General features: G+C 46.8%; 1 pseudogene; it reads left to right on the top strand.

Annotated features, from left to right (window-relative positions):
* The first annotated feature begins 13954 nt into the window (after nucleotides 1-13954).
* On the top strand, nucleotides 13955-27187 carry LOC141735677 (large ribosomal subunit protein mL65-like; annotated as a pseudogene).
* Nucleotides 27188-27711: the final 524 nt, after the last annotated feature.

The raw sequence follows: 27711 nt of genomic DNA, 5'->3' as shown, positions 1-27711 counted from the left end.
CATCTTGCCATTTTATTCCTAAAAACTGGATCTCCTGTGCAGGTCCCTTGACCTTACTTCGCTTTATAGCAAAACCAGCGTTCAGAAGGATTTGGACTATTTTACTCCCTTTCTCAAAAACTTCTTCTGCTGTGTTGCCCCATACAATGATGTCATCAATGTACTGCAGATGTTCTGGAGCTTCACCCTGTTCCAGTGCAGTCTGGATCAGTCCATGGCAAATGGTGGGGCTGTGTTTCCACCCCTGGGGCAGTCGATTCCAGGTGTATTGGACGCCCCTCCAAGTGAAAGCTAACTGTGGCCTGCACTCTGCTGCCAAAGGGATTGAGAAGAATGCATTCGCTATATCAATCGTGGCATACCACTTGGCTGCCTTGGACTCCAGTTCATACTGGAGTTCTAGCATGTCCGGCACGGCAGCACTCAGCGGTGGCGTGACTTCATTCAGACCACGATAGTCTACAGTTAGCCTCCACTCTCCATTAGATTTTCGCACCGGCCATATGGGACTGTTAAAGGGTGAGCGAGTCTTGCTGATCACTCCTTGAACCTCTAGTTGACGAATCAGCTCATGGATGGGAATCGGAGAGTCTCGGTTAGTGCGATACTGCCGCCGATGCACCGTTGTGGTAGCAATCAGCACCTGTTGTTCTTTGACCCTCAACAACCCCACAACAGAAGAATCCTCCGAGAGACCAGGCAAGGCAGACAACTGTTTAACTTCCTCCGTCTCCAAGGCAGCTATGCCAAAGGCCCAGCGGTACCCTTTTGGGTCCTTAAAATACCCTCTCCTGAGGTAATCTATACCAAGGATGCATGGAGCCTCTGGGCCAGTCACAATGGGATGCTTTTGCCACTCATTCCCAGTTAGGCTCACTTCTGCCTCCAGTACAGTCAACTCTTGGGATCCCCCTGTCACCCCAGAAATACAAATGGGTTCTGCCCCTCTATAGCTTGATGGTATTAAAGTACACTGCGCACCCGTGTCCACTAGAGCCTTATACTCCTGTGGGTCTGATGTGCCAGGCCATCGAATCCACACCGTCCAATAAACCCGGTTGTCCCTTTCCTCCACCTGGCCGGAGGCAGGGCCCCTCTAATACTGGTCATAGTATCCATTACTCACTTCTTGCATAAATGACTTGGAAGTTCCTTCAAGAGGATCAGAAGCAAGATCAGGCCTTCTGCTTTGTCTGGGGAACGGCCCACTGGAAACTGGGGCGGCACTTTTCCTGGAGGGATCCCCTTTTATGGTTGTCCTTCCTTGCAACTCCTGTACCCGTGTCCGCAGGATCGAAGTAGGTTGTCCATCCCACTTCCTCATGTCCTCTCCGTGGTCACGCAGGTAGAACCACAGGGTGCCTCGTGGTGTGTACCCTCTGTACTCTCTCTCTTGAGTGGGGAAATGCCTGCTTCTAATAGCTGAGATGCTGGCCCGTGCAGGTGGGGAGTAGGACATATTCTCTTCAAGTTGCTGGACCTTCCGCGACAGTTTCTCCACAGCTGAGACAAGGGGGGAAGAGAGACTTTCTTCATATCGCCGGAGCCGGCCAGCTACCTCATCCACCGTTGGTCCCTCTTCACCTTTCCATTCCATTCCTGCCAGGGAGTTGGCATATGACGATGGTGCGCTCCGTACAAACTTCCGCCACATGGGCCTTGTGCATCGCACCTCATCAGGGTCTGTGGGTAAGTCTGCATTGTCCAAGTCATAATAAATCATCTCCCGCACGGCTAATTCTCTCAGGTACTGGCTACCTCTTTCCATGGTAGTCCACTTGCTTGGCTGACATACAACATCTTCACTGAAGGGGTACCTCTCCCTCACGCCTAACAGGAGTCGTTTCCAGAGGCTGAGGGCTTGGGTCTTTTTCCCAATCGCCTTGTCAATGCCGCCTTCCCTAGACAGGGATCCCAGCTGCCTGGCCTCCCTACCCTCTAATTCCAGGCTACTGGCCCCATTATCCCAGCACCGGAGCAGCCAGGTGACAATGTGCTCGCCTGAAAGTCGGCTGAAATCTTTTCGCATATCCCGCAGCTCACTCAAGGATAGGGATCGAGTAAGTATCTCTGGTTCTGCTTCTTCCTCCTGCTCTCGTGATGACCCTGGTTCATCATCATCTCTTACTAAGCGAACTGATTTCTTTGTGTACTTCTTCTTCTGTATGGGGGCAACTGATACCGGCACGGGTTGGTTCCCTGGTTCAGTGGCAGTGTCCGACGCGGGGGCTGCAGCAGCCGCAGTGTCCGACGCGGGGGCTGCAGCAGCCGCAGGGGCTGCTGGTCTGGTTTCCATCTCTTCCCCTTGAGGGTGCTGCATAATTCTGAGCAGTGCCTGGTAGATACTGGCCAGGGCCCAGCACAGCACGGTGAGTTGTGCCTCTCTAGAATAGCCACAGCATTTTCCCTTCAAATATTCTACCACTTTATCAGGGTCCTGTAATTGTTCAGGGGTGAAGTCCCAGACCATTGGAGGTGAGTAGTTCTCTAGGTACCTGCCCATGCTCTCCCACATGCCATGCCACCCCTGACTATCCAGCCTCAGAGCAGATCTCCGGGTGGTAGTCTTAAATAGTCGCTTAACCCTAAACAAGACCTGGAACGTATTCAGGAGACATAGCACTAGGAACACGCTGGTTTGAGTATCCCAAGGATATTCAAAATTCTCAAAAGCTGTCATACCTGACCCGAAGGAGAAAAGGGAGGCAAAAGGGCTGGGGAAATTATTAACAAATTCTGAGAGACGGTGTCCAATGTACGGATAGGACAGCAAAACCACATAAACACCCCAAAATAGCTGTCTGAACAGTGATGTTATCATATCATAAACAGATATCGCACAGGACAGCAGAATGATAATCTGTAGGAATGTGTCTGAGAGAAAATGGTCATGTGAGCCAGCCTCCCTACTATGAGAGATTAGATTAAGGGCAAAACAGGTGGTAGAAGATGGAATTAGTACATGGGAAAAACAGGAACTGAGAAGGTAGAAAACATGTTGTGCTAATGACTAAGTAATTTACTATGTGAATTCTTGTAACCAATCTGATCTGTGAATGAACTGCATGGACAGTGCGTGAACAGAGACTGTAAGCCAATCCTATAGCTGCTGCTAGCGCGTGCTCTTATTGCCTGTCTATATATACTCTGTGAAAACTTGAATAAAGGGAGAACGAACATACTCATATTGAGATTCCATCGTTACTCCGGGTCCGTCTCCCACTCCGACATCCTCCGACATCTGGTAGCAGAGGATGGTTCAGCGTGACTGAGTTCTCCGAGACTGCGGTAAGCAGCTAGAGGAGGGGAGTGGGAAACTTCGGCTGGGAGACGTGCTGCTTGGGCGCATCAGCGGGAGCAGACAACGGCGTGAGGTCGCTCCTCACCTCCCAGGCGCAGCTATGGAAACAGAAGCTGCGGCCATGCTACTCGCTGGGATCCTCTCTAAGAGAGGGATTGAAACACCAGCGAAACTGTTGCTCAAACTGATTAAGCCGGGGCAGGAGATGGGACAAAAAGTAACAAAAGAAGAAGGGACAATATTAAGACTTCTCCTGCATATCCTCTCTAAGAGAGGGGTGAAATACGATGAGCGTATGCTCCGAAGGTTGTTAACCTGGTGCAGAGAGAACGGATTCGCACCAGAGCCCCAGACAGCTTTTAAACCAGAAATATGGGAGGCTGTTGGGAAAAAACTGTGGGAAATGATAAGTAAAGGAGACAAAGAGGCATCACCGTTAGCGACGACATGGTGGTTGGTGTTATCGACCTTACAAGATATGAAGGCGGAGCGAGCCACGGCAGCCGGGGCTTTTGCAGCATTACAACCCATGGGAGGGGGATCGAACAGGCCAGGTCTGAAGGTCCGGGACGATCCCCTGCTGATCCCCTCTGCTCCACCTGACACCGATGGAGGAGGCAGAATGTCAGCAGAGAAGGACAGAGCCGGAGCTGTTTGCTCCTGACATTGCCCACCTCGCCCCCTCCCCTCCCCAGTGGCCTCCCTGAGATAGAAGTGCTGGTTTTGTATGTCTGCTGTGTAAGTGTGTGTGGGCGCCAGCTTATACCTGCTGATCAGCATGTGTGCTACTGTTTGCTTTTTGTTGTGTGCAGTGTCGTTAGGTGACTCCACTTGAGCAGGTGTTCTGCCCGGTGTGGTACTGTTCTCGTATGCAACTAGGGCTGACACTCCGTCAAGTGAAGAAGTTTGTGTATACACAATGTTTAGACGTAAGGCGAGTGCGCCCCAGGTAGATACACCAGGATGGGCTGTCGAACCAATGGAAGTCCTGAAATATTGGGGGAGTTTTCACGAGCCGACACGTTTACGGTCTCGGGAACGGCTCGTCCATGCAGGGCGTATCGCTGGTTGTTTGTCGTTTGTCTATAAGGTCATGGTTGATTGGGAAAAGGAGTTGAGCCAAAATCTATAGGATGCTCTGTAGGAAAATGAGAAACTTAAGGAAAAATGAGAAACTGAGCTCTTGTTGCAAAGGCAGACTTTTATGTCAGTCGTAAGTGAAAAAAAAAAAAAAAAAAAAAAAAGAAACCAAACAGGAACAATTAGATGGGAAATGTGCCACGTTAGCACAAAAGTATGCCATAAGCATTACGAGAAAGCATCAGAAAAAGAGAAATAGGACACCTGATTCAAAGCAGTACCATAGAGATATGTTTTTTGGGTTTTTTCCTATATGTGTCTATGTTATTGCATGCCTTAGTAGATTGCTCTGTGTTATACCCTGCGAGACTAAAATGAACCCAGCAGAAGCGGTCTCCTGAGCAAGGGGGTGGAATATGGGAAAGCAATGGATAATCGGCGAGGAGGACTGTAAATACACGCAAGGGACTCGCACCTGGGTGCTGGAAAACACAGATATCACACCAATTGTTATTCAGTCTCGGGTGCTGGCAAGAAAAACATTTGGATGACATAAGCCTGTAATGGACTCACAGACACCTTATCTAGCTGCTTGAGAATCTTGGCCTGTTGTGGAAGAAGATCAAAGCACAGCACTAGCAAGAACAGGGAGTCCGCATGCGCTCTTGCTAACGAGGACTCTTTTGCTGCCAAGGATTCGTGATAACAAGGACTCTCTTGCTGCCAAGGATAAGTTTAACAATGCTACTAGTACCGCTATTTCTGAGTTATTGCTAGATGTAGATAGTATTCGATATGCGATGTTGCAAAACAGAACTGCTACTGATTTTTTGCTTTCAGCTCACAGACATGGTTGTCAAGATTTTAAAGAACTGTATTGTATGAATCTAAGTGAGCACTCCAAATCCATCCATGCCCAGCTGCAGGAACTGCACCGACCGAACCAGCAACTTGTGGAGACCACTGGGTGAAATCTCTTTGCTGGATGGACTTGGGGGTGGGGTTGGTTGAAGCAAATTATACTCATCGCCTGTGTGGAAGGAATTTGTCTGTTATGTTTAGTATGCTGTTTGCCATGTTTAATAAGCATTATATGATCAGCTGTAAATGCTGCTTTGCATCGTACCCTTGTACGAGTTGTAGAATATGTTGCTCTAAAAACTATGTGTGTATCCATGAGAACCCGACCTTCACAGAAGAAGATAACAAGAAGGGATTACAACAATGTAGTCACGTATCAGACAGCCGCTGTTAGCGAAGCTGGATCATGAGTTTGGTGAGACTCGCTGCATACGCTGGCCACGCGTGCAGCGACTCTAGCCTGTACTTTTCTACTCGATCCAGCGCAGGAGACTCTGGTGGGACTGGCTGCGTGCACTGGCCATGCATGCAGCGACTCTAGCCTGTACTTCTCCACTCAATCCAGTGCAGGATATAAGGAGGCTGTCTCGGGTCAGAGAGGGGGAGAGAGATATGAGCACACTTTGAAGACACAGGGGATGCCCGGAAGCACGGTGTCTGCCCCCGCCCCGCCCCCCCCATAAGCTCTATGTTCATTAACCCCAACAGCTCTGAAGGCATTACAGTATGTTGCAAGATAAGATATAGTCTACTACTGCTGCAAGACGTACTGAACACCTTCCTACAAGAATTTCAACTTTATGCCCTGATAGGACAGTGGGATGATGCACTCGCAAAGAGCCTGACTGCGTTAGAGTGGGTATTTTTGCCACATACCTTTTCAAAACCAGTAACTATGATGATCGAAATGTCACCACGATTGTTTTTCCAGGGTCGCTTGTGCTGTCAGCAACCGCAATGTATTTGAAATATTACAAAAGGATTTCTCGTGGGTAAATCCAAAGAAATTGGCTTTCTGGGCTAAATTTAGGAATCTGGGTATTTATTGCCTTAGCAGGGTTCTTTTTGATTCTGTTTTTAATTGTGTTTAGTATATAACCTGCTAAGAGCGTCACAACAAGGATAACATGTCCAAATTAAAAGCGGTTAAAAAGGGTTTCGATTGGTTAAGCTCATGGGGTATAACGGGATGGTTATCAGACTTACTAAAACAAGGGCTCATGCTATTGTTGGTTATATTATTATTGATTATGGTAGCCTCGTGTGTTCTCCGCAAAGTGACTAACATGATAGAAAATGCCATGCATAAGGTCTGGCTGGCTCAAGAAGAAAAAGGGGGGATTGTAGGAATGTGTCTGAGAGAAAATGGTCATGTGAGCCAGCCTCCCTACTATGAGAGATTAGATTAAGGGCAAAACAGGTGGTAGAAGATGGAATTAGTACATGGGAAAAACAGGAACTGAGAAGGTAGAAAACATGTTGTGCTAATGACTAAGTAATTTACTATGTGAATTCTTGTAACCAATCTGATCTGTGAATGAACTGCATGGACAGTGCGTGAACAGAGACTGTAAGCCAATCCTATAGCTGCCGCTAGCGCGTGCTCTTATTGCCTGTCTATATATACTCTGTGAAAACTTGAATAAAGGGAGAACAATCATACTCATATTGAGACTCCATCGTTACTCCGGGTCCGTCTCCCACTCCGACATCCTCCGACAATAATCCTCATCCCTCTTCCAGACATGGTAAACAGCATCGCAGGGAGTACATAAGCCATATAGGAATTTATGTAACACAGCCATGAGAACAAACCAAGCAACATGATGACCAGTGACTATTTACCTAATAAAATAAATGCATACAAAAAAAAACAAAAACCAAAACCGTTTTTTCCACGTTCTAGTTGGATTCTGTCGTTATCTCAACCCTTCAAGCCCCACGTTGGGCGCCAAAAAGGACTGTCGTGGTTTAGCCTCAGACGGCAACAAAGAACCACGTGCCGCTCACTCGCGCCTTCCTAATACAGGAAGAATCGTAAGAAAAGGCAAGACTTTTGGGTTGAGACAAAGGCAGTTTAACAGAACAGCAAAGGGAACAGGCAAACAACAACAACAACACGGATGGGGAATATACAAACACGATTACGACCCCAGACGCCCCAGCCCGCTTTTAAGCAGCAACTTCCTGCCCCCTCCCCCGGCAGCTCAGGGTGGGCGTGGCTCACATGGCATGGAATACCAGGAAAAATTAACCCTATCCCCACCGGAAACAGGATAAAACCTAAATGAACACCTCCAGCTTTACCAGCCTGTCCTGGTTTGAGCCCGGCTAGCTCAGTCAGTAGAGCATCTTGTCATTCGTTTCAGTGGCCAGCCGGGCCCAAACCACAACACAGCCTCAGCAGACGTGATCTCTTGAGCGAGGGGGTGGAATGTGGGAAAGTAATGGAAGATTGGCAAGGAGGATTGTAAACACGCTCAAGTGACCTGCAGCTGAGGTGTCAAAAACCACATATATCACAGTTGCTTAGTCTCGTGTGCTTGATAAATAGAACATCTGTGCTTAGATAACAGGCCTGTGACAGACTCAGAGGCACCTTATCTAACATGCTTGAGATTCCTGCCCTGCTGTCGGAAAAATCAAAGCACAGAGGAAAACTACACCTGCTTGAATCCCTGATATACAGGTGAGAATAGCAAGTTCGGACTCTCTCTTTCTCACGAGCAAAAATGCTCTCTAGCAAGGACCGAGCTCCGTGGTGCCTGCTGTTCACGCTTGCATGCCTCTGCCTGGGTGCTGCTTCAGAGATACCCCGGTTCGTGAGGTATGGAGATTAAATTTACACTTTGCATTTCATCCGTGTTTTGTGGTTGTTCCTGAGTCCTGCCTGTGTCGGCTCACACATCCTCCAAATAAAGTTGCAGCTCTGACCAGCAATTCATCAGAAGGCTAAGCTGAAGTTAAAGAAAGGGAGAAGATTTTCTGGGATGTATGTAACATGTCTCCTGTCCTAATTCCATTCATAACTTCCTCTCCCACCCCCAGTCAGTCTAAATGTTTCAGACAATACAGAAATGTCATAGAATCATAGAATTGCCTAGGTTGGAAGGGACCTTTCAGATCAACCTAGCTCTTAAAAAAAACATCACTAAACCATATCGCTAAGCACTAGTGTCTACCCATCTTTTAAATACCTCCAGGGATGGTGACTGAACCACTTCCCTGGCCAGCCTGTTCCAATGCTTGATAACCCCTTCAGTGCAAAATTTATTCCGAATATCCAATCTAAACCTCCCCTGGAGCAACTTTCCCCTTATCCTGTCACCTGTTACTTGGGAGAAGAGACCAACATCCACCTCTCTACAACCTCCTTTCAGGTAGTTGTAGAGAGCAATAAGGTCTCCCCTCAGCCTCCTTTTCTCCAGGCTAAACAACCCCATCTCCCTCAGCTGCTCCTCATAAGACATTCTCCAGACCCCTCACCAGCTTCGTTGCCCTTCTCTGGACCCACTCCAGCACCTCAATGTCTTGTAGTGAGGGGCCCAAAACTGGGCACAGTACTCGAGGCGGGGCCTCACCAGTGCCGAGTACAGGGGGATGATCACTTCCCTAGTCCTACTCGCCACACTGTTCCTGATACAGGCCAGGATGCTATGCTGTTGGCCTTCTTGGCCACCTGGGCACACTGCTGGCTCATATTCAGACGGCAGTCGACCAACACCCCCCAGGTCCTTTTCTGCCAGGCAGCTCTCCAGACACTTCCCCAAGCCTATAGTGTTCCACGGGGTTGTTGTGACCCAAGTGCAGGACCCAGCACATAGCCTTGTTGAACCTCATACCATTGGTCTCAACCCATCGATCCAGCCTGTCCAGATCCCTCTGCAGAGCCTTCCTACCCTCAAGCAGGTCGACACTCCCACCTTAACTTGATGTCGTCTGCAAACTTCCTGAGGGTGCACTCAATCCCCTCATCCAGATCATTGATAAAGATATTAAAGAGAACTGGCCCCAATACCGAGCCCTGGGAAACGCCACTTGTGACTGGCCACCAACTGGATTTAACTCCATTTACCACCACTCTCTGGGCCCGGCCCTCCAGCCAGTTTTTTACCCAGCGTAGAATACCCCATCCAAGCCATGGGCAGCCAGTTTCTCCAGGGGAATGCTGTGGGAAACGGTCTCAAAGGCCTTACTAAAGTCCAGGTAAACAGCATCCACAGCCTTTCCCTCATCCACCAAGCAGGTCACTTTGTCATAGAAGGAGATGGTGTATTGGATCTGGCTGGGATGGAGTTAGCTTTCCCCATAGCAGCCCTCATAGCGCTGTGCTTTGTATTGGTAGCTAGAAAGGTGTGCTTTGTATTGGTAGCTAGAAAGGTGTTGATAACACACCAGTGTTTTGGCCCAGCAGTGCTCACACAGCATCAAGGCTGTCTCTCCAACCTCCCCCCTCACCCTCAAAGGCCAGTAGGCTGGGGGTGGGCAAGATCTTGGGAGGAGACATAGCCAGGACAGCTGACCCAAACTGACCGAAGTGATATTCCATACCATATAACATCTGCCCAGCAATAAAAGCTAAGAGAAAGGAGATGGGGAAGGGGCATTCATTACTAAGGTGTTTGTCTTCCAGAGCAACTGCTAACATGTACTGAGGCCCACCTCGGTTAAAGACTGCCGTGAAAATATCCTAGGTTTTGATGCTTTGAATGGCTGGATTTGACATCTGCCAGACAGTAGTTTATGGTCTTTTGGTTCAAATGACAACCCTAACCCTAATAAAAATCAACAAACTGCCACAGTACATGTACTCTGTGCAGCTCCAGTACTTCTAGAATCAAAGATCATTAATGTCCCTCAGTACCCAATTTCTGCTGCAGCACAGACTGGAATTTCAGAAGTAATTGCAGATTTAGAAAAACAACAAATTATTTTCAGAACTCACTCCCCATATAACTCCAGTTTGGCCAGTCCGTAAACCAGATGGGAAATGGCATTTAATGATTGATTATCGGTGCTTAAATGCCAATACAGCCCCATTAATGGCTGCAGTCCCCAATATTGCAACTTTGACAGCTACTTTGCAAACCACCTCACATCACTGTGGAAACAATCCTCATCTTCGCCATCAGCATCTTCACAACATTGCGCCTACTCATCTCTCCCTCACTGCACTGATCTGCTGGGATATTCATCAATGGCAACAATGACAGATATACGCCCCTTCCCCACTCTCTCTTTCCCTGTTCATTGGAGTAAGTATACTCACAATGGCTCACACACAAGATCCGTGGGACCATGCACTACTAAGATACACTGGAAGTATTGAAACACCACAAAGCAAGGCAGGCCTAAATACTTTAGTTTTACAAGGGAATGAAGTATACTCAAAGGATGAATGGGGTTGGTATGACTCTCATCAGATGGCTCAACTGCAAGCCATGCCAGGAGAGAAAATACAAATTGGGTGCCAGGTAATCAATGGATCTACTTACCATAAGTCAACCAAAATGAAAATATTTTATACTGATTTTTCCAGATTGAAAAACCACAATAACAATTGTTATAAAATAACAGAACCAAAATTAGATTGTTGGTATAATTTCACCTTTACCAAACCTATAATTGCACTTTGTATTTGGGGCTATAAAAACACAGATCTACTATTTGATTTTACAATTGACACATGCAATATATGGAACTTGTGCACAACAGTATGGCCATGGATCCATGCTCATATAGGGTATAATGGATACGCACCCAATACTTACCCTGCCAAATCTCTAAATTTGTCTGTAGTGTTACGCAATAACTTTGCCTTCCATAAGCAAAAATGGATTATAAAAGATAAAGATAGGCAAATTCCATCTCTAAAAGGGACAAGTGGAGACACCATTTCAATAGGATGCCAAATTAAAAGCCATACTGACTGTGCAACAGTTTTACACGTTACTGTAGAATATACTGGAAACAAACTCAAACATGATTTTGACTACCCACATACTTAGAATCATAGAATCATAGAATTGCTGAGGTTGGAAGGGACCTTTAAGATCATCAAGTCCAACCTTTAACCTACCCTGACAAAAGCCACTTCTAAACCATGTCCCTAAGTGCCCCATCTACCCTTTCTTTAAACACCTCCAGGGATGGTGAATCCACCACCTCCCTGGGCAGCCTATTCCAATGTTTAATAACCCTTTCAGTGAAAAAATGTTTCCTAATATCCAATCTAAACCTCCCCTGACATAACTTGAACCCGTTTCCTCTCGTCCTATCGCTTGTCACCAGGGAGAAGAGGTCAGCCCCCATCTCTCTACAACCTCCTTTCAGGTAGTTGTAGAGGGTGATAAGGTCTCCCCTCAGCCTCCTCTTCTCCAGGCTAAACAACCCCAGCTCCCTCAGTCGTTCTTCATAAGGTTTGTCCTCCAGGCCCCTCACCAGCTTTGTAGCCCTTCTCTGGACACGCTCCAACACCTCAATGTCCCTCTTGTAGCGAGGGGCCCAAAACTGAACGCAGTACTCGAGGTGGGGCCTCACCAGTGCCGAGTACAGGGGGATGATCACTTCCCTAGTCCGGCTCACCACACTATTCCTGATACAGGCTAGGATGCTGTTGGCCTTCTTGGCCACCTGGGCACACTGCTGGCTCATATTAATGAAACTCTAAAAGGCTAACCAAACACAAATTTCCCTCAAATTATAATTGGATTATGGCATTCTCTGTTTGTAGGCATAGAGGCAAGGGGCAACCACACTGCCACTGTATGGATGAGATAAATTGACTTTAGTCACAGGGCAGATTGTGGTGGTGCAACCCCCTCCCCCCCTTAGGCCACTCAGAGCTTGGCATAACTTCCCCCCACCTGGGACATGTAACATCCCAACATAAAACAGGAAAGAATGTGAAGGGCAACAGACCAGATAGTTACGGCAACCCCTTAGCGCACCTGGTTCCCGCGTCCCGTATTGCTTGGAAACAGTATCGATAATCAGTCGCCCCCTGACAATACCTGGATTGTGGCCTGAAGAGGGAGGGTGATACCAGAACTTCAAGATCTAGCAAGTTCTGGGCTTGTGCAACTGGTGGAAAGTACCATAATATCCCATTGTCTGAGTCAGGCCGGAGTGGAAAAGTACCTGATGAAAGTCAATTATCTCGAACCCTATAAATAGTGACTCTAGCAAGACCCTTTGAGCTTTCCTGGATCACAGGGGGCTGTGACCAGAATCTCCCCTGAATTGGGACGCTGCTCAGGTAAACACCTCAAGGGTTAAAGGGCCAGGGTGAGTCAACCTTCTGAGTCTCAATTATCAGCTGTTGAGGAACGCTGATTCATTGTGAGTATTTACTCTAAACTCCAGAAGAGGGAAATTTTAACTATAGGCTAGTCTCTCTTTCATCCACCTCTGTCTATGTATTTCTGATATACTCATTAGCTTTTATGAGTGTGGATGTTCATATATTTTACTGCATCCAAATATTTTCTGTCTGTTTGTCTGTGTGTGTGTAAGGAGTCAAAAGGGGCACCTGTCAGTTCATTGGAGTTGCCCGCTGCGAAGGGACCTTGGTCCTAGCAGTTAAAGACCTGGGTGGTGTGTGTGTGACTCCTTGAGTGATGTGTGTTTATATGTTTTGTGTTCATACACACATATATATTGATTTAGGATACCTTATAGTAAGTTAGTGTGAATCTTGTAATTTTCGAATCTGTAATTAAGTTGCTGTTTAATTATTTTACTAAATCACCTTGTAAATCCTTGAATTGGTTAATGATTAAGTGCTGCTAAAATTCAACCTCTTGATCTACCTCAGACTATTAATAAATTTTGAATTGCTGCTAAATCATAACCATGTCAACTATTTTCATCCGTGACATCCTGCTGAGGAGGGAAGTGACAGAGCAGCTTAGTGGGCACCTGGTGTCCAGCCAAGGTCAACCCACCACACATGGAAATACAGGAAAAAAAACCATCTCCCAAGAATACTGTAAGTATTCTTGTAAATTAAAAAAAAAAACACAAAAACTTGTAAGAATAATAGTAAGCTTCATCTGTCCACCAAAGAGAAGTACTCTCAACTTTTCCAAGTATCTCAAAGATAAAAATGCAATAACTTCAGTATTTAAATTTTAGCTTATTTCCAGTTTCATAAACAAATACCATAACAGATTATATTTTAATAGAGTTGAATTCCTTTAATAAAGCCAGCTTCACAGGTTTTGCAGTTTCTGACAAGCTGTTATTTCAGTGTACACTTGGTGCTGTGGGTACCTACTATCTTGTAAAAACAAGTCTTTTCTACAGTACAACAGAGCAGACTAGCCCAGCATTTACATTCACAGATATAGAGGCAATGAGGCTGACTTGTGCTCCACGTACCCAGGGCCGAATCATGCATGTTCAAGTTTCCAAATTTTGTCAATAAATTCTCTCATACTTCTGCTACAGTTCTTGGTTTGTACAAAATCCTTTTTCCTTAATAGGGGTTCTGTACAGAAAAGGATTCAGTCTCTTTTTTATTTTAGAAAGATTTTATCTCTGTCGTTTAGATTGAATGTTCTTTTAAATCAGCTGGGGGAAATTATCTCCTGAAGATGAGCATGTAGAAAATCAGTTCAAAAATCTTGTCTTCTCAAATGAAAGCAGGTAAAGGCTCCTTGTCTGTGCAACATAACCATTCCGTTTGAGATGCGTGACTCCCTCTGAAGTATGGACTCATACCGCAGAGAAAGGGAGAGCAATCAGGTAAGTCTTCCACGAGACAGATACAGCTGGAGTGTCAGAGACCCTATGGTGAGAGGAACCGTCAGCGAGGCCCGTCACCTCCGGGTCGCCTCCCGCTGTGCGTCTTGGGAACTGTAGTTCCCGGAGAGGCAACGGGGAACACATGGCGCATACCCCGTCCCTTTTTTCCCCTGGCAGCTCCCCCTCCCCCCCCGATGGTTCCCAGCGGCCAATCAGGTTTTCCAGTTGCCGAACGGTGCCCTTCCACTGTCTCGTGGTTCTGCAAAATAGCGGCGTTTAAGGGGTGGCAGGTGTTGTGGTGCAGTCAGTGCTAGTTCTTGCATACGGAGTCCACTGTTCCTCCCCAAAGCTCCTCAACTTGCTTTACCTGCCTATAGTGGCTTCCGCCACGGTGAAGAGCAAAGCGGCCAAGCAGCAGTATCTGGAGCATTTCTACTAGCGGATGCATGCTACAGCCTTGATCGAGGAAAAGCTGCGGCTCTACAGGCCGCTGCAGCAGCCCAAGTACATGGTTTACCCGCACACTTTCACCCTCAACACTGACTGCTGGTACTGGAGCTTCACCAAGACCGTCTTCGTGCCAGGGCTGCTCCCGAGAGCAGTTCAGGTGGCTGTGAAAGCCCTGGAGGCAGTGGCGCTGGAGGCTGCAAAAGCCCAGAAGGGAGCGGCACCCGAGGCCGCCAAAGCTCTGGAGCCAGGAACAGCAGCACCAGGGACTGTGAAAACCCCGGAACCCACGGTGGGAGCGGTGCTGGACCTGGATATAGGTGAGTTGCGCTTCCTCATCTGTGAGGCACTCCTGCAGGAGAGCTTCCAGTAGAATAAGAAGCGGCTGTTCCTCTACCGCGATCAGAATCACACACCCAGCCCATTCCTCACGCAGCTCGTCTCCACCCTCACCGCCTTCCTGTGCGGTGGCAACCCACTGCTGGCTGCCTCCTGCCTTGGTGCGGAATGGGGGTGGGAGGGAGAGGGAAGCAGGTGCCCTGGGTGGTGAAGCTGGTCTGGGAACCTGGCAGGAGTGTCGCTGGTGTAGCTGAGTTGTTCAGACCATCACTAGTAATTCATCTTGTCTCCACTGTCCCACACAGTGCAAGTGGATTTTGATTTTTCTTATTGCAGCTACAGAGCAAGAATTGGGAGGGTTTTAAATGCAAAGGGATGATCTCTTATTTCCCTCTCCCCTTCTGTTCTGTTTCAGATCTAAAACCTGAGGTTAACTATTGCTGGCATCATGGTGAGGAAGTTGTTGTTCATGGACATCGAAAAGGTAGAGTCGATCCTGTACGATTTCAGATAACCCACACCTCCAGATCCATGTACTAAAGCAACTTCCAGAGGCATGGATGTTTTCAACAGCAAGTTAATCATGTGTATTTTCACGTATGTCTCTGGCTGCCACTGAAACCATGCAATAGTATGTGGAGGACCTAGTTAATCAGTTATGTAGTGCATTTGTGCATTTTTCAAGTCTTAATGCTCTTATTACCTTGTGAGAAGTGCTTTATAAAGATTGAGATAGTCTTCTGAACTTCAAGTTTGTCATCTTTGTGCTTTAGATAAAACACATGTTGTTATACTTAATTAAATGGAGTTTTTAACTTTTTATGTTTGTACTTGTTAGTGGAAGCACGAATAAGGAATGTGGTGTGGAATATTCTCTCCTCAGTGGAGGAGAATAAGATGAGAGAAATGAAGAAGAAAGGAATGGAGTGAGAGCACATGTATAATCTGAACACAAGCTCTGTTACCTGATAGTACTGCTTAACAGTTGTTTTCTTGAATGCTGGAAGCTGATTGAATATTCTAACCTTTTCTTGTAGGTTTATACAGTGGTAATTGTGTAGCCTGTAAGGGTCTCCGTTGTCCAAATTCCACCTCAAACAGAAAACTGTGCTCCACTTCTGTAAATGCTGAACATTTCTTGCGAACTTGATTGTATGGTTTGCTTTGGTTAGTACTGTCAGATGTTACAAACTTTGGCATTTTGTAACAACTGCCTAGGCAATTAAAAATGTTACATAGTACAAAACACTGAATGCCTGTAAACTCACTCTGTTGGTTCAAGTTAGTTTATGACTGCCGATAGAAATGTTTTTGCTTGTCTTCTACAGAAGCAGATTCTGGTCTTGAAGATAGTACCAATTGGCAGCTTTGTTAGCACCATTTCACACAATGTTGTTTGAATATTGCAGAAAATTCAGACATCAGTAAGATGCGTGTACTAGCACTCATCACAAGATAAGAAGTTCTATTGCAAAAATATTATGGCTATTGATTTCAGTTAAAGTTATATACGGTGTATGTAAGCAGGACTTGCACCTTCTGTTGTCTGACCTGAAAGTGGCATATTATGTGAAGCCTGATGTCGGAAATGTGGATTACATCATGGCTTTTCTTCCTTCAAGGTTGTACTGCTGGAGTCAGATCTTGGAGATGTTCCCGTTATTGATCACAAACCATCCAAACTGACATTGTTCAAAAAGCAGTATGAAAACAAGGTAATTATAGGTAAGAGTTTCTAGTCATGAAATGTTGTGGAATAAATACTAAATTGGCTAAAGAATACAAAAGTACAGCATTGTTCACACATTAAGGAAAAGTATAAAATCAAGAGGCTTCTGAGGTAGAAAGTAGTCGCAGCTGGCATGAAGGATACAACACCTGTGGTTCCCTGATAAGCTACATGAGGTATGGGATGGGATGCAATTATTCTGCGGCTTTACCTTATGATGTATAGCGGATACGGGAATGGGATGATACCATGAAACAGATAAGCTGCCAATTAGCTGCCCGCTAGATGCTCAGAGCCAACATTTTGTCAAATTTTGATGAAATGCTGTCCTTTGTGCGAACTTTGCTCATTCTAATGTCATTATAATACCAAAACACACCTCCATCCCGAAGGCTACCCGCCTCCAAGGTGCGACCACTCCTTCTTGAGTCTGCGCCCTGAATTTCTCATAAACTATACCTTTAGTTGTGAAGCGAGAGAATTTTACACCAATCATAATAAAAGTATGTATGACTAAAGTCACTCAAACTCCACCTGGAAGATAACTGTCGTGGTTTAGCCTCAGATGGCAACAAAGAACCACGTGCCGCTCGCACGTGCCTTCCTAATACAGGAAGGATCGTAAGAAAAGGCAAGACTCTTGGGTTGGGACAAAGGCAGTTTAACAGAACAGCAAAGGGAACAGGCAAACAACAACAACAACACGGATAGGGGAATATACAAACGCGATTACGGAACCGCCGCTCGCCGACCGGCCAGACCCGGGACGCCCCAGCCCGCTTTTAAGCAGCAACTTCCTGCCCCCTCCCCCGGCAGCTCAGGGTGGGCGTGGCTCACATGGCATGGAATACCAGGAAAAATTAACCCTATCCCCACCGGAACCAGGACATTATCCACCCCTTATTCCATACCATCTATGCCATGCCCAGCAGGTTCCAATGAATTGCCACCACTTTCCCCTGTTATATATATATATACACACACATATAATGCCCTTAGTTTATGGGTCATCCCTCCAAAGTGTCCGTTGAGTTCTTTTAATCCACGGCTTTGGGCTCCATTTGTTAGAACAGTCTCTCAGGGCAGGTGAGATGCTGGGTGGTGCTGGTCTGTTGCATGCTGTATTTTTCGGACCTTGTGACTGGTGCACCTGGTGTGGCTCATGCATGCAGTCCGTGGGCTGAAGATGTAGATCTTGAGGAAACTGCTGGGCGCCAGCTGCTGAGATCAGTTCTTATCCCATCATCCCTGTGCCTTACTTGTAGTACAACTGATAGCAATTATAGCAATGAGGACATACAGTGACAGTGTTACTTAGCAATTAACAGCACACAATCTGATTCATTGGCTATTCTCGCCCAAAATCAGAACCCCATGAGGTACACATCGGACTTCCCCATCCTGCCGCATCACCCACCAAGTGCACCCAGGTCCTTGGGCAAAAGCAATCCCACGGATGGGTTTGCCTTTGCCTGAGGCAGGACTAACCCAGACTGTCGTCCCTAGCATATTCTTCATGTGCACTACGGGGACTTTATCCCCTTCTACAGTACGTGGAAGTTTTGATTGGGCAGGGCCAGCCCGATTGTTAGATCCCCTGGTGTTAACTAGCCAGGTAGCTTTTGCTAAATGTGTATCCCAGTGTTTTAAAGTCCCACCACCCATTGCTCTCAGTGTAGTTTTTAACAGTCCATTGTATCGTTCTATCTTCCCAGAGGCTGGTGCGTGATAGGGGATGTGATACACCCACTCGATACCATGCTCTTTGGCCCAGGTGTCTATGAGGCTGTTTCGGAAATGAGTCCCGTTGTCCGACTCAATTCTCTCTGGGGTACCGTGTTGCCACAGGACTTGCTTTTCAAGGCCCAGGATAGTGTTCCGGGCAGTGGCATGGGGCACAGGGTATGTTTCCAGCCATCCAGTGGTTGCTTCCACCATTGTGAGCACATAGCGCTTGCCTTGACGGGTTTGTGGCAGTGTGATATAATCAATCTGCCAGGCCTCCCCATATTTGTATTTCAGCCATCGCCCTCCATACCAAAGAGGCTTCAAACGCTTGGCTTGTTTGATTGCAGCGCATGTCTCACATTCATGGATGACCTGTGCAATAGTTTCCATGGTCAAGTCCACCCCTCGGTCACGAGCCCATCTATATGTCGCATCTCTCCCTTGATGGCCTGAGGAGTCATGGGCCCACCGAGTTATGAATAGTTCACCCTTACGTTGCCAGTCCAGATCCACCTGAGCCACTTCAATCCTAGCGGCCCGATCCACCTGCTGGTTGTTCTGATGTTCCTCCGTGGCCCGATTCTTCGGTACGTGGGCATCTACATGGCGTACTTTCACAACCAGATTCTCTATCCGGGCAGCAATATCTTGCCATAGGTCAGCAGCCCAGATGGGTTTGCCTCTGCGCTGCCAGTTGCCCTGCTTCCACTGCTGTAACCACCCCCACAGAGCATTTGCCACCATCCATGAGTCAGTGTAGAGATAAAGTACTGGCCATTTCTCTCGCTCAGCAATGTCCAAAGCCAGCTGAATGGCTCTCACCTCTGCAAACTGGCTCGATTCACCTTGTCCCTCACTGGCTTCTGCAACTTGTCGTGTAGGACTCCACACAGCAGCCTTCCACTTTTGATGCTTTCCCACAATCCGGCAGGACCCATCAGTGAACAGGGCATATTTCTTCTCATTTTCTGGCAGTTTATTATATGGTGGGGCCTCTTCTGCACGTGTCACCTCCTCCTCTAGTGACATTCCGAAATCCTTGCCTTCTGGCCAGTCCATGATCACTTCCAGAATTCCTGGGCGACTGGGGTTTCCCATTCGAGTTCGCTGTGTGATCAGTGCAATCCACTTACTCCATGTAGCATCGGTTGCATGATGTGTGGTGGGGACCCTTTCTTTGAACATCCAACCCAGCACTGGCAGTCGAGGTGCTAAGAGGAGCTGTGCTTCTGTACCAACTACTTCCGAAGCAGCTCGAACCCCTTCATATGCTGCCAATATCTCTTTTTCTGTTGGAGTGTAGCGGGCTTCGGATCCTCTGTATCCACGACTCCAAAACCCTAGGGGTCGACCTCGAGTCTCCCCTGGTGCTTTCTGCCAGAGGCTCCAGGTAGGGCCGTTCTCCCCGGCTGCAGTGTAGAGCACGTTTTTAACATCTTGTCCTGCCCGGACTGGCCCCGGGGCCACTGCATGGAATATTTCCTGTTTGATTTGTTCAAAAGCTTGTCGTTGCTCAGGACGCCATTTAAAATCATTCTTCTTCCGGGTTACTTGATACAGAGGGCTTACAATTTGACTGTAATCTGGGATATGCATTCTCCAAAAACCCACAATACCTAAGAAAGCTTGTGTTTCCTTTTTACTAGTTGGTGGAGACATAGCTGCTATTTTGTTGATCACATCCATTGGAATCTGACGGCGTCCATCTTGCCATTTTATTCCTAAAAACTGGATCTCCTGCGCAGGTCCCTTGACCTTACTTCGTTTTATGGCAAAACCAGCGTTCAAAAGGATTTGGACTATTTTACTCCCTTTCTCAAAAACTTCTTCTGCTGTGTTGCCCCATACAATGATGTCATCAATGTACTGCAGATGTTCTGGAGCTTCACCCTGTTCCAGTGCAGTCTGGATCAGTCCATGGCAAATGGTGGGGCTGTGTTTCCACCCCTGGGGCAGTCGATTCCAGGTGTATTGGACGCCCCTCCAAGTGAAAGCTAACTGTGGCCTGCACTCTGCTGCCAAAGGGATTGAGAAGAATGCATTCGCTATATCAATCGTGGCATACCACTTGGCTGCCTTGGACTCCAGTTCATACTGGAGTTCTAGCATGTCCGGCACGGCAGCACTCAGCGGTGGCGTGACCTCATTCAGACCACGATAGTCTACAGTTAGCCTCCACTCTCCATTAGATTTTCGCACCGGCCATATGGGACTGTTAAAGGGTGAGCGAGTCTTGCTGATCACTCCTTGAACCTCTAGTTGACGAATCAGCTCATGGATGGGAATCAGAGAGTCTCGGTTAGTGCGATACTGCCGCCGATGCACCGTTGTGGTAGCAATCGGCACCTGTTGTTCTTCGACCCTCAACAACCCCACAACAGAAGAATCCTCCGAGAGACCAGGCAAGGCAGACAACTGTTTAACTTCCTCCGTCTCCAAGGCAGCTATGCCAAAGGCCCAGCGGTACCCTTTTGGGTCCTTAAAATACCCTCTCCTGAGGTAATCTATACCAAGGATGCATGGAGCCTCTGGGCCAGTCACAATGGGATGTTTTTGCCACTCATTCCCAGTTAGGCTCACTTCTGCCTCCAGTACAGTCAACTCTTGGGATCCCCCTGTCACCCCAGAAATACAAATGGGTTCTGCCCCTCTATAGCTTGATGGTATTAAAGTACACTGCGCACCCGTGTCCACTAGAGCCTTATACTCCTGTGGGTCTGATGTGCCAGGCCATCGAATCCACACCGTCCAATAAACCCGGTTGTCCCTTTCCTCCACCTGGCCGGAGGCAGGGCCCCTCTAATCCTGGTCATAGTATCCGTGACTCACTTCTTGCATAAATGACTTGGAAGTTCCTTCAAGAGGATCAGAAGCAAGATCAGGCCTTCTGCTTTGTCTGGGGAACGGCCCACTGGAAACTGGGGCGGCACTTTTCCTGGAGGGATCCCCTTTTGTGGTTGTCCTTCCTTGCAACTCCTGTACCCGTGTCCGCAGGATCCAAGTAGGTTGTCCATCCCACTTCCTCCTGTCCTCTCCGTGGTCACGCAGGTAGAACCACAGGGTGCCTCGTGGTGTGTACCCTCTGTACTCTCTCTCTTGAGTGGGGAAATGCCTGCTTCTAATAGCTGAGATGCTGGCCCATACAGGTGGGGAGTAGAACATATTCTCTTCAAGTTGCTGGACCTTCCGTGACAGTTTCTCCACAGCTGAGACAAGGCGGGAAGAGAGACTTTCTTCATATCGCCGGAGCCGGCCAGCTACCTCATCCACCGTTGGTCCCTCTTCACCTTTCCATTCCATTCCTGCCAGGGAGTTGGCATATGACGATGGTGCGCTCCGTACAAACTTCCGCCACATGGGCCTTGTGCATCGCACCTCATCAGGGTCTGTGGGTAAGTCTGCATTGTCCAAGTCATAATAAATCATCTCCCGCACGGCTAATTCTCTCAGGTACTGGCTACCTCTTTCCATGGTAGTCCACTTGCTTGGCTGACATACAACATCCTCACTGAAGGTGTACCTCTCCCTCACGCCTAACAGGAGTCGTTTCCAGAGGCTGAGGGCTTGGGTCTTTTTCCCAATCGCCTTGTCAATGCCCCCTTCCCTAGACAGGGATCCCAGCTGCCTGGCCTCCCTACCCTCTAATTCCAGGCTACTGGCCCCATTATCCCAGCACCGGAGCAGCCAGGTGACAATGTGCTCGCCGGAAAGTTGGCTGAAATCTTTTCGCATATCCCGCAGCTCACTCAAGGATAGGGATCGAGTAATTATCTCTGGTTCTGCCTCTTCCTCCTGCTCTCGTGATGGCCCTGGTTCATCATCATCTCTTACTAAGCGAACTGATTTCTTTGTGTACTTCTTCTTCTGTATGGGGGCAACTGATACCGGCACGGGTTGGTTCCCTGGTTCAGTGGCAGTGGCTACCACGGGGGTTGCAGTAGCCGCAGTGTCCGTCGCAGGGGTTGCAGCAGCCGCAGTGTCCGTTGCAGGGGTTGCAGCAGCCGCAGGGGCCGCCGCAGGGGCTGCAGCAGCCGCAGGGGCTGCTGGTCTGGTTTCCATCTCTTCCCCTTGAGGGTGCTGCATAATTCTGAGCAGTGCCTGGTAGATACTGGCCAGGGCCCAGCACAGCGCGGTGAGTTGTGCCTCTCTAGAATAGCCACAGCATTTTCCTTTCAAATATTCTACCACTTTATCAGGGTCCTGTAATTGTTCAGGGGTGAAGTCCCAGACCATTGGAGGTGAGTAGTTCTCTAGGTACCTGCCCATGCTCTCCCACATGCCATGCCACCCCTGACTATCCAGCCTCGGAGCAGATCTCCGGGTGGTAGTCTTAAATAGTCGCTTAACCCTAAACAAGACCTGGAACGTATTCAGGAGACATAGCACTAGGAACACGCTGGTTTGAGTATCCCAAGGATATTCAAGATTCTCAAAAGCTGTCATACCTGACCCGAAGGAGAAAAGGGAGGCAAAAGGGCTGGGGAAACTATTAACAAATTCTGAGAGACGGTGTCCAATGTACGGACAGGACAACAAAACCACATAAACACCCCAAAATAGCCGTCTGAACAGTGATGTTATCATATCATAAACAGATATCGCACAGGACAGCAGAATGATAATCCTCATCCCTCTTCCAGACATGGTAAACAGCATCGCAGGGAGTACATAAGCCATATAGGAATTTATGTAACACAGCCATGAGAACAAACCAAGCAACATGATGACCAGTGACTACTTACCTAATAAAATAAATGCATACAAGAAAAAAAAACACCAAAACCGTTTTTTCCACGTTCTAGTTGGATTCTGTCGTTATCTCAACCCTTCAAGCCCCACGTTGGGCGCCAAAAAGGACTGTCGTGGTTTAGCCTCAGATGGCAACAAAGAACCACGTGCCGCTCGCACGTGCCTTCCTAATACAGGAAGGATCGTAAGAAAAGGCAAGACTCTTGGGTTGGGACAAAGGCAGTTTAACAGAACAGCAAAGGGAACAGGCAAACAACAACAACAACACGGATAGGGGAATATACAAACGCGATTACGGAACCGCCGCTCCCCGCCGCTCGCCGACCGGCCGGACCCGGGACGCCCCAGCCCGCTTTTAAGCAGCAACTTCCTGCCCCCTCCCCCAGCAGCTCAGGGTGGGCATGGCTCACATGGCATGGAATACCAGGAAAAGTTAACCCTATCCCCACCGGAACCAGGACAATAACAAATAGTATAAAAATAGCCCGAGAGAGGGGGGATACCCAGGGAAGACACCATCGCAAAGAATTCCATCACTGACGTCTGGGAGCAGTCGACGGGCTGAGCCTCTCTTCCCCCCTCCATAGGGACGCCTTTGGGTAAGACTTAGATTATACCGAGTGCTTCCTCGGGAAACTTAGAAATTTCTCTAGAGACTCTCTTTCCTACATTTAGAGCCAGGCTGTATCGTTTATAACTTTGTCGCGCGTTTTGGATATGTAACAATACTTTCATTTGCATGTGCTTTGCAGACAGTGTAGTTATCACCGGCAACCCATAAGAACCTGTGTATCTGTTGTTTAAATAAACTGCACTTTTTTTAAGTAGCTAGTCATTTTGGTTTCTCACTGAATGCGACCAAAGACTGGAGAGTGGCCGTGCTAGTTCATGAGCACGACTAGACTGAAGGTGCAGTCCACTATTAGTGTATCCAAATCGTAATAGTTTAATACATATTAAACGCGATTGGACTGATATAGTGCTGTATTGGGCATCACTCAGAATTTAAACCTAGCCGCACCTAGCCTCCCACCTCGGTGAGGAGTGTTAGAACGCAAGGGGGTTTATTTTCTGCCAAAACCGCTTTGCCCCTTTTCACGCAACAAATGTTAATTACTTTTTAAATGTAAAACAAACAAACAAATACCCCAAAAAGAACAAAACCCTAACAACCAACAAAAGCCCCCAGCAACAACCCTACCAGATGCCCCTCGACCCCCCCCCCAGACCCCCCCCCACCAGAAACCCTCCCCACCTAAGAACAGCAACCCCCCCACCAAACAACAACAAACTCCCCCTCAAAATAAACACCCCCTTGACCTTTCTCCTCCCATCAACAGGAAAAGCATTTATATATTTTTATATATAATTATTATATATAATATATAAATCTCTATTGAGATTACATGTCAAGCAATAGGGAGTAGCATGCTTCTGCTTGTATGGTACTCTGTGTCTCCAAAGTCCCTTCAAGGAGCTGGATTGAATAGAAAATTAGTGGAAAACTGGCTTTGAATTTCGATACGCATCCTTCAGAGACATTTTAGTATGTGAACTCCTGCCTTTTGGACTTGGGCAAGCCTTCCAGTCTCACCCAGGAACAGAGGAATTTCAACGTTTATACAGATCTATGGTAGAGGTTCTAACTTTCTGTTGTTTGGTGTCTGATAGTAAAGATGTGTTTGTATGTATAATAAAGAGCATTCTCTAACTGACTCAATTTTTTTTTCTTTTTGGGTGAGACAGGATCAAAAGTAGCAGATCCATGCTGTTGTGGACACGCCTAGTTTCATCTTATTCCTGATAAACTAAACAGAGAGAGGTTTGTAAGAGCAAATCTTCAGGATCAGGTTGAAGTTGTTTATTGAGCTAATGGTATTGCAAATCTCTTTGCCTGGACAGCAGCACAAGCAATGTATCAAGGTGAGACAGTCAACCTGTTAAATTCTTCCCAGTGATTAATGCATGCTATAAAGTTCTCTAACCTTTTCTCCCCACCACCTTTTTTCACGCTTTTTCTTCTGAAGACCATCCTTTGAATAGGTTTTCAAAAATTATTTGATCCAATGAATGAAGCAGAGCTTATACAAGTGAGTTATTTAAGACTTTGTCTTTGAGTACTTTGACTCAGGGAGAATTAATTATGCAGAAAAATATTTTTTTCATATATACCACTAAACCTGTGCAAAACCTTAATCTTGCATTCACTTGCTTCGTCCACATTTGTTGTGGGGAAAGGTGGTAGGTCTCCAGCAGTTTATTTTTTTTCCTGAAACAACTAAGTCACTTAGCCCCTTGTTTCAGAAATGTCAATTCTATGAAACTACAATCATTGAAAGAAAAATTTCAGCATTCTTACTTCAGGATTTTATGCCTATGTTTGCCTAAAAATCCCAGAAGACCTGGATGGATAGACCAGTTCAGTCTTTTGCTTATTTGTATAAATAATTGTCAGCTAGTGTTGCTAGGAGATACCCACTGGTTTGTAGTTTCACTTGTGAAACAACATGTATTGGGTTTGCATGGCAAGGTTTTGGTAACAGGGGTGGCTTCTGTGAGAAGCTGCTAGAAGCTTCCCCCATGTCTGATAGAGTCAATGCCAGCCAGCTCCAAGACGGACCTGCCGCCGGGCAAGTCCGAGCTAATCAGCAACAGTGATAACACCTCTGTGATAACATATTTAAGAAGGGGGAAAAAAACCCCTGCATGACAGCAACCAGAAGAGAGGAGTGAGGATATGTGAGAGCAACAACTCTGCAGACACCAAGGTCAGTGAAGAAGGAGGGGGAGGAGGTGCTCTAGGCACTGGAGCAGAGATTCCCCTGGAGACCATGGTGAAGACCAATGTTGAGGCAGGCTGTCCCCCTGCAGCCCATGGAGGACCACAGTGGAGCAGATATCCACCTGCAGCCCATGGAGGACCCCACACCAGAGCAGGTGGATGCCCGACGGAGGCTGTGACCCCATGGGAAGCCTGCGCTGGAGCAGACTCCTGGCAGGACCTGTGGACTCATGGAGAGAGGAGCCCACGCTGGAGTAGTCTGTTCCTGAAGGACTGCAGCCTGTGGGAAGGACTCATGTTGGAGAAGGTCGTGGAGAACTGTCTCCTGTGGGAGGGACCCCATGCTGGATCAGAAGTGTGAGGAGTCCTCCCCCAGAGGAGGAAGTAGCGGCAGAAACAACCCCTGTTCCCCATCCCCCTGTGCCACTTGGGAGGAGGAGGTAGAGAAAATCGTGAGTGAAGTTGATCCTGGGAAGAAGGGAGGGGTGGGGGCAAGGTGTTTTAAGATTTGGTTTTATTTCTCATTACCATACTCTGATTGGATTGGTAATAATTTAAATTAATTTTTGCCAAGTTGAGTCTGTTTTGCCCGTGACATGTCCTTCTCTTGACTTACGAGCCTTTCGTTATATTTTTCTCTCCCCCCTGTCCAGCTGAGGAGGGGGAGTGATAGAGCAACTTTCGTGCATACATATGCGTGCTTCTGGCATGCAACAAATGTTCACTGCCCTGTGAAAGGTATAGAATAGTCAAAAGATATTTCCCCTCAGATCACTTGCAGCACTTTGATGCGTTAATAACTTACGTATGTAATTTTGAAAAGTCACTTGGCTGATCGTTTTGGTTTTTTCAGTCAGCATGTGTTAACATTGTGATTGATGTCCAGCTTTCATAGGGAACTGTGTACAAAATGCAAATATGCTACTGTGTCCCTGATCTTGACAAGATCCTTAATTGGTGCTTGTTTTTTATATCTTCATAGCTAGTCTGTATGAAGAATGCTTGTGTTAAAACAGACAGGACTTACTCCTACAAAGTGGCTGCTGCAGTTCCCAGTATTTTTCTGTATTTCAGGATTGAGATTTAGATGTGTGTGCTGATAGGAATTTCGATTCCTGTATAATTAGTGTTGTGTCTTTATTTTGTAGGATTCTGGAGTGAAGCAGATGTATCCCATCCTTTTGTATCGCAGACAGTAGGGACTGATGGAAAATACTTCACCTTCTTTTGTTACTGGCTAAATACTTAAACACTAATTGTAGAAACTATTCAATATAACCCTCGGAAGAATATCTGTTGGGGTACAGACACTAAGCCATTATATAATGTTGTGGAAGATGGTAGTATGAAAGGCTTTAATGATGAAGTTCTGCTTCAGTTGACTTGTTTTCTGTTAAACAGACCAAAAGAGATAAATTATTAAACAATAAAGCATTCCTGTTTACATGCCTGAACTTCATTGTAACCCCATGAAGTATGGGCTAGAATATGCCTTGTTCTTAGTCAAATATTTGTCTAGCAAACAGTATATGCACTTTCATGATCTTTGGGTCTTATTTCTCAATTTTAAACGTATGACATTGTACACTGAAAAATAAATGTCTAGAATACCTTAATGTCTTTTGTATATTTACTGTTAGAAGTGTACTGCACTAATTCAAAGCTATGTGAATACCTTCTTTTAGCACATCCATAGCTCTATGTTGAACTGTCATAGCAAAGTATGAATTCCTATGACAATCTGATTACTTCACTAAGTAACTGCTGCCTTGATATTCAGGACCAGTAAAAATTTTCTAATTTTGTGCCTGAAAAGAAATTAGTTGTGTTAAATCCTTACTTGTTCTAAAGAGGAAGTGTGCTCAGAAATAAAAAGTGTTTCTTAGAAGTGAATGGTTGGCAATTTAGTTACATAGCAGGGGAAATTTTTAGACATTTATTCAGCAG

Source organism: Larus michahellis, chromosome W (genome assembly GCF_964199755.1).
Source record: "Larus michahellis chromosome W, bLarMic1.1, whole genome shotgun sequence".
In the NCBI taxonomy this organism is placed as follows: domain Eukaryota; kingdom Metazoa; phylum Chordata; class Aves; order Charadriiformes; family Laridae; genus Larus; species Larus michahellis.
Note: the sequence above shows the minus strand (reverse complement) of the source record. Positions and strands in the feature narration are given on the sequence as shown.